The sequence below is a fragment of the Pteropus medius genome, unplaced genomic scaffold, assembly GCF_902729225.1.
Source record: "Pteropus medius unplaced genomic scaffold, Ma_sr-lr_union100, whole genome shotgun sequence".
Classification (NCBI taxonomy): Eukaryota; Metazoa; Chordata; class Mammalia; order Chiroptera; family Pteropodidae; genus Pteropus; species Pteropus medius.
The window spans coordinates 2,100,771-2,111,849 of NW_024349797.1; the positions used below are offsets into that span (position 1 = coordinate 2,100,771).

At 35.6% G+C, this 11,079-nt stretch overlaps 1 protein-coding gene across 14 annotated transcripts in view; it reads right to left on the reverse strand.

Moving 5' to 3' along the window:
- The window catches only part of NUMB (NUMB endocytic adaptor protein), a 129,048-nt gene extending 118,564 nt beyond the window's left edge, over positions 1-10,484 (reverse strand). For 7 of the 14 annotated variants that reach the window (XM_039883734.1, XM_039883733.1, XM_039883731.1 and 4 more), the window contains exon 1: positions 10,370-10,484. The gene's annotated coding sequence lies outside the window, so the exon portion shown is untranslated. Of the gene's footprint in view, positions 1-10,154; positions 10,248-10,290; positions 10,312-10,369 lie in introns of those variants that run through there. The other 7 variants (XM_039883722.1, XM_039883724.1, XM_039883721.1 and 4 more) reach the window with 2 other exon arrangements.
- Between the last annotated feature and the right edge of the window lie 595 nt (positions 10,485-11,079).

Here is an 11,079-nt window from a genome sequence, read left to right on the forward strand (position 1 = left end):
GCCAACATCACATAAAAATTATGATTATATCTCACAAGTATCTGGGCTTCACTGTAAGAACACAAGTGATACATACTTCTCACTAAGTCGACGAGGGGGAAAAAAAAAGAGTAAGAACATTCACTAAAAGAATATACCGTTCAGCATTATTTCAGATACAAATAGTCAACTTATCAAATGAACCTCAAAGTCCTTCAGGGTATGCTAACAAATCTATAACAAGAAAGTTACAGAATTCAGTACAATGCAAATATATACCAATCATGTTTAATTTGAGCTGGAGAAAATAATGACATGATTTAGTGATTTTCCACAGGACTGAACTCAGCTCTATTACAAAGAAACAAAAGGGAAAGGCACAGCAAGCAAGAAGTCAGGCCAGCAACCTGATTTCCCAGGAAATTAGTTCTTACTTGGCAAAGTACTGGCCTCATATTCTAAAGAAGTAGAACTCTACAAATAGAGATGAAACACAGAAAATTCAAATACTCTTATGAAAGATTTATACTTTTCCCTTTGCTCTTAAGATCTCCAAAAGAGAATAATTAATGCCTATTAAAATATATGAAAAAAATTAGAAACCCAATTTCGAGTTAACTGTTCTACAGACAAAGAATAAGTTTTTCTCAAAATATTAAGTAACATTTCACAAGTTGTAAAATATTTTTATTATTTTTAAAATGAAAAGGAAAATACTATGTTATTTCTAACCTTCAACTAGTATTACATGGAACAGAAAACCTTGATATTAATGATATAAATTCTGGATTTTAAATTTACCAAGGTTAATTAAAATCCTTATAATTTTTCTCCATGTTTTTAATCATCGCTATAGAACATTTCCTTGAATTTCCAATTTAAAAAATAAAACCTTAGTATTTGCTCTTCTTTCAGAAAAAGCTACATGTAATAATCGAAAAGAGTCTTTTTTATCTTAATAAGGTAATAAGGCAGGTAAGTTAAAGAGGGAGACCCTGAAGAAGAGAGAGGGAAAAAAGAAAGGACAGAATAGAAGCTTTTCTTTCTTTAAGTCACATGTTTAAAAATCTCACCCTGATTCCCATTAAATGGTCCAGCATTGAAGCTTCTGTAGAATTATGGACACAAGGTTGTCCAGTAGGAAGTAAAATGGCACCTGAATTTTATTTAATGTTCAAGTATAAAGTAATGTAAGGATGAAATTATGTAATGTATATTTAAGTCAGTGGGTTCATTTATTCTAAAATGAGTCCCTCAGCACCATAACCCCAACTGCCACCCTAGACCAACAAATTGCTACCTAGAAGAATTCATAACAAAGCAGAAAATTTTATTAGACTTTTTTAACAAGCCAATAAACAAAAAGTAATGGTCTCAACAAATGGTGCTGGAACGACTGGATATCCATAAGCAAAATAATTAAGTTGGGCCCCTTCTCCATATTATACACAAAAATTAACTCATAATGGATCACAGATCTAAGTGTAAGAGCTAAAACTATAAAACTCTTAGAAAAAAACATAAGCATAAATATTCATGACCTTGGATTAGGAGATAGTTTCTTAGATATTATATCAAAAGCACAAGCAAAAATAAGTTGCACCTCATCAAAATGAAAAGTTTTTGAGCTTTAAAGGACACCATGAAGAAAATAAAAACACAACCCACGTAATGGGAAAATATATTTGCAAATCACATATCTGATACGGGACTTGTATCCAGAATATGCAAAGATTTTTTTATAACTCATAACCCAATAATAGAACACAAACATCCCCATTTGTTAAATGGGCAAGGATTTTGAATAGACATTTCTCTAAAGAAGTTATACAAATGGCCAATAAAACCATGAAAAAAATTCTCAACCTCATTAGCCTACAGGGAAATGTAAAACAAAACCACAATGAATTATCACATCACAGCCACTATAATGGCTATAAAGAAAAAAAAACAGAGATAATAGCAAGTGTTGATGAGGATGTGGAGAAACTGGAATTCCAATTCCCACCACTGGTGGGAATAAAAAACAGTATAGCTACTTTAGAAAACTGAGTTACCATATCACACAGCAATTCCACTACTAGGTAAACACCCAAGAAAAATGGAAACATGTGTTGGTACAAAAATTTATAAACGAATGTTCATAGCAGCTTTATCTGAGTAGCCAAAAACTGGAAACAATCCAATGTCTATCAACAGGGGAATAGATTTTAAAAACTGTGACATATCCATATACTGTAACACTACTCAACAATTAAAACAAACTACTGATACACAAAATAACATAGATAAATCTCACATTAATTAGGCAGAGTGAAAGAAGCCAGACCGCCCTCTCAGAAAAGAAGTATACACCATACAATTTTCTTTACATAAAATTCTAAAAATTGCAAGTTAATGTACAAAAACAGATTAGTGGTTATCCCTGGGAGTGGAAAGAGATAAATTACAAAAAAAGCACAAGGAAACATTTACAGTAGCATGTTCCTCATCCCGCCTGTGGTATAAAAATTCATCAAATTGTATACTTTAAATATGTACAATTTCATTGTATACCAATTATACCTGAACAAAGTTGTTCAAAAAAAATGCATATGTTGGGAGAACAGAAAAATACTAGTGTTTCTGAAATGGCACATTTGGGTAAGAAAAAGATAGAAAATGTACACTGAGAGCTTTTACATATGACAAACCTTTTTAAAAGTCAAAATATTAACTGATCCCTACATAATAGCTGAATTTTCAGCATCCTTTGATGGAGCAAATAGTGAAGGCAACCAAAGCTACCATGAATTCAGTCTAGCCTTTAAAATAAAGATTTTTAAAATTTGTATCAACATTTATATATTGTTTTATATATATACATATATGTTGTATATATTCATATAGTCTTCATATATGTATATGTCAACATTTATATATTATATTCTTCATATATGTATCTGTGTTTGTGTATATATGGATATATGTACAAAAGTTCTAAGTACATATTATGTACATATATATGTATATATAGAACTTATTATACTTTTATCTACAGATAATATCTGATGAGCTAATGGATTTGAGAACCCTTTACTAACAGCAGAAAACATCCACCCTTAATCCTAAGAGTTGCAGGTAACAGATTAAGGATATTCAATGTCAAGAAGATTCAACACTTAAATATTAGCTTAAATAAAATAAAAGTCAGGTCTAATGAAAAATTTATCTAATAAGTTCCATAGCTACATTTCATGATCTAAATGAATATAAGGATTGATTATAACACTGCTTATCTGATTATAAAAAATTAAGAACTTACTGTGACTTAAAGGCAAAAATATAGCTGAATTAAAATAAAGATTCAAGTTTTTCCACAGATTGACTATACTAAAAATAACAGAGTTGAGAAAAATTCAAGATTGTTTTTAATGTCTATATGAAGATTAAGTTTCATAGTTCGACTTTATATACAAGACTTTTACGGTCCATGCAAAAAACACAGCAAATCTTATAATAGTAGCTAACATTTTCTAAACATGTTATGAGCTAAGCACTGTGTTAAATGCTTTATATGAATTATCTAATATAATCCTCAAAGCAATTTATTTTACAGATAACAATACTAAAGCTAAAAAAAAAAGTTAACCTGGCTAAGGAAGCAGAGCCAGTTTTGAACTCAGGCAATCCGAGTTCATTTACTTGTCACAGAACTCAACCCCGAGTCAGGATCTCCCCATCATTCATTCAATACATTTATGTATGTCAGAAAATACCAAGAAATATAAAGTCATGAATGCAAAAATGTACAACTTTATTAAGAGATTAAATCTAATATCACAAAATAACATTTTAAAAAATCCTCAACAATATAAAATACCAAAAACTGTATGGTTCTTAAAATTAGGTTAGAATATAAAAGAGATCATTAGGAAATGAACAGCTTTTGATGTAACATGTTAATGTTAACATTTTTTAGAAATAATGACTAGTTCTATAAATGGACATTTACAGTTCATTCTCTTGCCAATATTTCAATACAATATATAGTACTGCATTCCTTGCAATAAGGAAGACTTGGCTATCATAGGAAATATCCCTTCATACTACCAATAACAAATAATTTTCAAAAATAAGAATAAATCAACTCTTTAAAATAGTTAACCATTCAAAAATTATGTTCACTGATGAAGTTTAAAGAAAGCCCATTAATCATGAATGTTATGGAAATTACGCACCTGCTTTCGTCAGAGATACTTTAAGAAATAATATAGCTTTTAACAGCTTTCTACAGATACAGAAAGGTTTTTCTTTCACCTCTGATCAAATCCTTAACTAGGGAAGGTACAAGACCTAACTTGTGAAATAAAATCTACTTCTACTTGGAATAGTAAAGAGGAATGAATTAACTGTAGGGGAAGATAAATTGATTCTAATTGGCATTTAAAACTAATTTAAAATCATTAAATCTATAATGTTCAATTGTTTTTTTCTAGTAGTAGGGTTAATGGTTCCCACTGTTAACAAAAACTCATACATATTTGGAAGAGAATCAGGTAATGCTAGAGACAGCCAGTGACCACATGATAAAATATTAGCCTCATATGCCCCATGTTTTAGTCTAATTCACCAAACTAAACCAACCACAAAAACAAACTAAGGTAGTAAATGCTTAAAATAGAAGTAAAATTTTAAAGTCAATTCTGGTTTTCCTAACTGCCATTAACCACAGTATCTGGACTATTAGCTCCTCCTAGAAAGAGAAATCTATAATAGATCTAATATTGTTCTAATTATTAATAATTAACATCGCCCACGTTGAGTGCCCACTATGGGCAAGGCACTATACAAAATGCTTTTCATTTAACTGTAACTATAAGCCTGAGAAGAAAAATAATATAAGCTCCATTTTATAAATGACAAAAATGAGGCTAAGGTAGGTGTAATAAAATGCTAAATTAGTAAATAATAGAGCTAGGATTCAAAAACATGACCATACAATTATGAAACGTGGACTGTGTCTGTTCTATAATGCTTCCTCAGAACACAAATAATGCCTTTTTCAATTTCATAATATAGTAGTTACAAATATATGTCTGTCATAATCGGGCTATTCTGTGGTTCTGTGAGATTTTCAAGTTGAAAAAAAGTTTACCTTGATTAAACAATACTGACAGCTAAAATTCCATATAACGAAGTTGGTGACATTAAAAGTAATTAAGTAAATAAACCTTCATAAATTATGCAAAGCAGCACCCCATGACACAACTGAAGGGTACTTGAGGTCTACTTGTGCACAGTTGACCATAATGAAAACATCACTTTTACTTTCGTAAGGCCAGAGGTAGCCAAGGTCAATCTTAAATAAAGTTACGAATTTTGCTTTTTTGTGTGTGTTGCTGGCTTCTCTGACTTTGCTGTTATTCAGGAGCCAAGCAGTGTTCTAACAGTGTTCTAAACAAGTTACTACAATTAAGATTTTGCTATCTAATCAGACAACTCAAGACTTTGATCCTGATTAGAAGACTGCAAGGCATCAGCAAGCAAGGAGGGAGAAAGTTTTGGTGGGGTGAGAAGAGAAAGTCACTGAACAATAATTATTCATATAGCAGCTCCCTGGTTAATCCTTTTAAGATGACTGCGAGTCTCTCCCTACTGCTTAATCCCAGACTCTACTGGAAAGAACCAGTGGGAAGGCTTGGCCTAGTTACAATTGCAGGGGACCTGTTCCCAAGAGCTGCAGAAGTAGAGACAAGTGTCCAGCCTTCTTCTAAATCCACATGATCCTGCCCAGGTTCCAGGCCTCTAGCACTAGCAATTCTCAGTCTATTCACTTGTATTCTGACATGCTTTCCTGAGTGGAAGAAAACAAAGGAAGAGTTATAGCAAGCAGTGGAAACTGCACAGAACAAAAAATACGTCCATGGGAGAATGTTGCAAATAGGATCATCCTCCTTTACATATGTCACTCCAGGAAAACTGCCAAGAATGGCTAGGCTCACTCCTCTAGACACACTTCCTGCAGACCTCCAGACTCCTCCTTAAACACATGTCAGTATTCTCCTCATTCTCCCTTAGTTTCAATCCTCCTTTTGCCCCAAGATTTTCAAGCGCATATTTTATATTCTCAGAAATGTATAGCAATATCACAATGACATCCTATTTATCAGTACCTGTGTCTTACATTTGAACAAACATCCTAAAGCATGATAGGAAATTTTTACCTTTAATAATGAAATTTCCAGTACGTTATATGACTGAAACAAATTTTCTTTGCAAATAAAAGATTTGTCATCATGTTGAGATAAAAATAAATAAATAAGATGTCACATTTTAAAAATATATTTAAGGTATACAATTGTTTCCTTTCTCCTTAGCCTTATCAAGGAAACATAACAGTTCAGAAATTGGCAGAATTCAAGATCTATTCTGTAGAAATCAAAATCTATTAAATACAATAGATGTGTTTTGGCAATTCCAAAATAAAATGTAGCTTCAAGTACTCTAATTTTTAAATAAGACTTTTTCTTAAGGTGGTAAGTTCACCAAGAGACCTTTTCTAATAAAAGGAATTCTCCCAGCAAACTAAAAACCAGATATAGGTTTTTGTTCTTGGACAGAACTAGATTTTCAGGCACCAACATTTCCATTAGGATTTACTGAATGGGTAATTGAAGAGCATTACCCTCCAGAAAAGAAGACAAAAACTTTACTGAAATAGAAAATAAACTTAATTACCTAGTGTTAATTGAACTTCCACATTTAAAAATCATTTACAGGAATAATCTTTGATAAGAGAAATTTCATTTCACTGAATTATACAGTCAAAAGCAGTTTCTTTGGGATATAAAAACCACTATAGATTAAAAAATCTCACTGTAAAATGAGTAGAGCAATCAGCTATTCCGAGATAAGTATGATTAAATTATGGATGAATAGTAAGTCAACTGAATAAAGTCCATTTAGTAAGAAGTAAGTAATCAAACTGGTCACTGTTCACAGTTATGAAGAATGAACTTTTATAGTTTTCCCACACTTATTAAGATTTTGCATTCCTCCATCAGTTAGAAAATAACTGAATATCGAAACAACTGTGCCCACCAAATATACAATGATGTAAAAAACAACCATTTGTGGTAGGGATCCTACATTTAACTCAATATAAGGAATTCAAAAGCTTTCATCCTGGGAATCTTTATCACACAAAATTAGTAAATTTTTTTATGAAAAGACTGTTTATATCTTTCAACTTAAACATGCAATGATAATACATTTTGCAGTCTTCCAAACAAAAATAAAAATTTTAACAAAATATAAAAATCTATTAGAAAAATTATTTTTGAGAGGAAAAAATTATCTAAAAATCCTAAAGCAAAGCTACACCAACAGTTTCCTCACAATTTCATAAATCATTAATGAAAAGGTTATGTAAATCCACTAAATTAAAGATTTTAAAGAGAGCTACAAGAATCTCTGTTTTCAATGCTGCTTTTCTGTTCTCATATCCATAAAAAGTTAAACCAACTCTTTCTAAATAATAAACCAACTTGTTTTTAATAGAAAAATAAAACTAAGCATAGCACAAAACATACACATATATTCTCAATATATCTTATAGATTACACTTAGGTCCCTCAAACAAGTTAAATTTACAACATATGTCACATTCAGTTCATTTTCAAGAGAGAAAACCATCAAAACAAAAGTTCCGGTTTAATAAACTATTTACTTTGTGGTTAAGCCTCAGTCCCAGGTGTATTTCACTATTAAGTATTATCACTATTTCTTCTCTCTTCAAAAACCTAGAAATCTAAAATACACAAGTACATCTGGTTCCCTTAAAAATGCTTTTATATTATATGTTTTTGTATTAGTATAAGGCTATGAAAAATTTTAAGATATTATTAAAAAGAAACACTCTTTCACTTTTCCCTTTTGAAGTGTGTCTCATTTGGTTTTTGCTTATTTTCTATACATGAACTGTTCTCAAACCAGTCGATTTCAGTGTTAGTTGTTGACTGTCAATATGTCCTGTATACTTGGGTTTTTTACAGACAGTGATAAAAAAGAAAGGGTAAACAAGAAGGCACAAGTGAAACAAAAGTGTACCACATCTAAGAAATACCAGTCAATTTCATTTCTCTGCTTCAAATTCCCTTAAGTCCTCGTGCCAAAGATTTTCAATATTTAAAGAGGCACAACACAGTATGTAATAAGACAAACACAGGAGAAACCAAATTAAAAACAGAAGAAATTTAATAGAATGTATCACCACCTGAGAAAATTACCACAAAAAGAAGAAAAACAAAGTAATAAAAAAACTAGTCCTTAGACACACCCCTACTGAAGATTTGATTTTGCTGCACTGCATGGCTCAAAACAGTTTTACAAACTCTTGACTGTCAGAAATATTTTACATTGTGACCTAGTACATACATACATGTATGAGAAAAATTTCCCAAAACAATACTTTTCCTTACCAAGTGCAATGCTAGTCAATTCTATTTCATTGTATTTTTCAATGCTGGTGGGAACTCACTAAAATTTAATTTTAAAAACTACTAATAAATCATGATCCAGTTTGAAAAACAGGCTTAAAATAGAGTATGCCTTATATTAGAATCTTTTTTGCAATTTGCCTCTTTCTTTAGCAGGGAAGACAGGTATTTTAAAGTTGCTACATTATTAGTTTTCATTTAAAGCAAGTGGTTCTTAAAGTGAACCCACATAAGCATCACCTGAGGTAAATGCAAATTCTCAGGCCCCACGCAGACCTACTAAATGAGAAAGCCAGTAGTCTGTATTTTACCAAGCCCTCCAGGTGATTCTGGTGCAAGCTAAAGTTTGAGAACCATTTCATTAAAGAAGTCAGGTCTTTCTTTATCCTCTATTTAACAATCCAGTACACAGTGCTTACTCTGTGCCAGTTGATATTCTAAAAGTCCTACAAATATCAACTCATGTGAAAAAAACAACCCTATGAAGTAGGAATTATCCCTATTAGACAGATGAGGAAACTTGCACAGAAAGGTTAAACTCTCCCAGCTAAGAAGTGGACTAGAATTCAAACTTCTAATTTGGCAAAGGTATTCCTATTCTCTTCATAACTCTCTTCTTTCTGATCAAGTCCCCAGATCTACTCCTTTATACATTCCTCTCCTTTTCCCTTTCAAATTCCCTATCCTGTCAATGTCCTCGTTTTCTAATATTATTGCTGTCATCTTCAAACAAAATTCTTTACGTAAGTTCTGAAATGCAAATCACTTAATCTTGTTTTTAGAACCTTTTCTGGATCCTAGATGGCATCTTAGGATTCTATTTCTTAAGTTCTTAGAGCCTATTAATAGCCTCACTGTTAATTTCCCGTATCTACTGTGTTGGCCAGTTTCCGCAAGACCACTGCTCTCTTCCTGAGCAACTTTCTCGTTCCCTCCTACTACCCTCTATCTTTTACTTCCTTCTTACTCCGCCCACCTGCATGTCATTTTGTTTGACTCCTCTGTAACTAAAAGAACTTCCACTTCCCAGCTAGACTCCTCTGGTCTCAAATCGGAGATACTCCAAGAGGGTTTTTTTCTGGTGCCCGGGGATCCTCAGACCCAGAAGTTCCCAGACTAGTCTTGGCTCTCCCATCCCAGACCAGCGTGGGGGTTGGGGGGAGAGGGAAGGCGCTCGGGTTCCTCCCCAAGGAGTTCAAGGTCTCCGCGGGTCCAACCCTTCTCAGACCCGCAGCTCCTTAACCTCCCAGAAGCCCTCCTCCCTCCCACAGCCGACTTTCTCAGAAGGGTTCCCAGCCCCCTCCCTGCCTTTCCTCGACGCCCTCGCTCGGACCCAGGCCGCTCCCTGTCACCCGGACCCCGGCTGCCTTCGGTCTCCCTTCTCCCTTAGACCCCAGCCACTCCCAGTTTCCCGACCCCCCAGCTCCCTCCTCCGCTGGGGCCGCTCCCCGGCTTCGCGGGCTCCCCTTCTCCCTCGCACCCAAGCTGTCCTGGGTATTCCCGAGTCACTCCGCCCTCGGATCAGGTCGTTACCAGTCACCCCAGGTCATCCCCCACTCTGGGACCCCGGCTGCTCCCGTCTCCCCAAGGGACCTATCCCACACACACCAGCTGTGGTCAGTGCCCCAGACCCGTGCAGCAGTACGTCCTAAGGGTCCTCCCGGCCTGACCTGCTCGAGTCCAGCGCCAGCCTACCTGGAGCACAGGAACTCCGCCGCCGGGAGCCGGGCCATTCTCCCACCAGCCCAGTCAGCGCGAACTCGCCGCCGCCCCCGCCTCCGCCCTGGCGGCCCCGCCCGGGACCGACCCCTGTCAGGGCCCTTCCTCTTGCCTCCACCTCCGGAGCGCCAAGCAGCGAGTTTCCGCTCCGCGATGACCCCCAGACCTCAGGCCGCATTACCAGCACTCACCTGCCGCTGCCCCCGACCAACTCCAGAGCCACTGCCTCTACCTCCGCCGCCAGTAGCCAGCCACTAAGCGCCACCACCTCCCCCATGACAACAGGCCCACCCATTTTATACTTCCTACCTCTGCATTGGATAGTGGGGCCGTGGCTCTCTGCTCTGATTGGTTTTTCTTACCTGTCCATCATTGCTTCCTTACCGCCCCTTTCCCTGGACCCGGTATTAGCCTCCGTCCGGACCCCGAGCGTTCCAGACCAGGCTTTAGTTTTAATTGGTTGATGTTTGGACCGTTCAAAGTTATGATAGGCTGTCTAAAGTGTCTGTTAAAGCAACTGGCAAGGGATAAGACGGCTACGGCTGGTTCAAGTACAGTTTGGTTGCGCAGTAGAAAGCCAGGAAGGGGCAGAATCTCACATATGAGGTTACCAGGGAAGGGTTAACTCTTTGTTGTAGAGTTTACTCGTAAATTCATCCCTTTCTCCAGCTCCCTTCCTATAAGGAGAATCTTATAACTCTCGCTTACTCATTGGATAGTACTTAGAAAACACCAACATCAGAGGTTGTGTTTAAGAAGTGTTTCCCATTCCTTGGGAGAAAAGCACTGTATACATAAATTTCTCTCTCTCTCTCTCTCTCTCTCTCTCTCTCTCTCTCTCTCTCTCTCCTCTCTTTTCTTTTTTCTTTTTATTTTTGAGGTCCCAGTGTGCCCAGTTTCC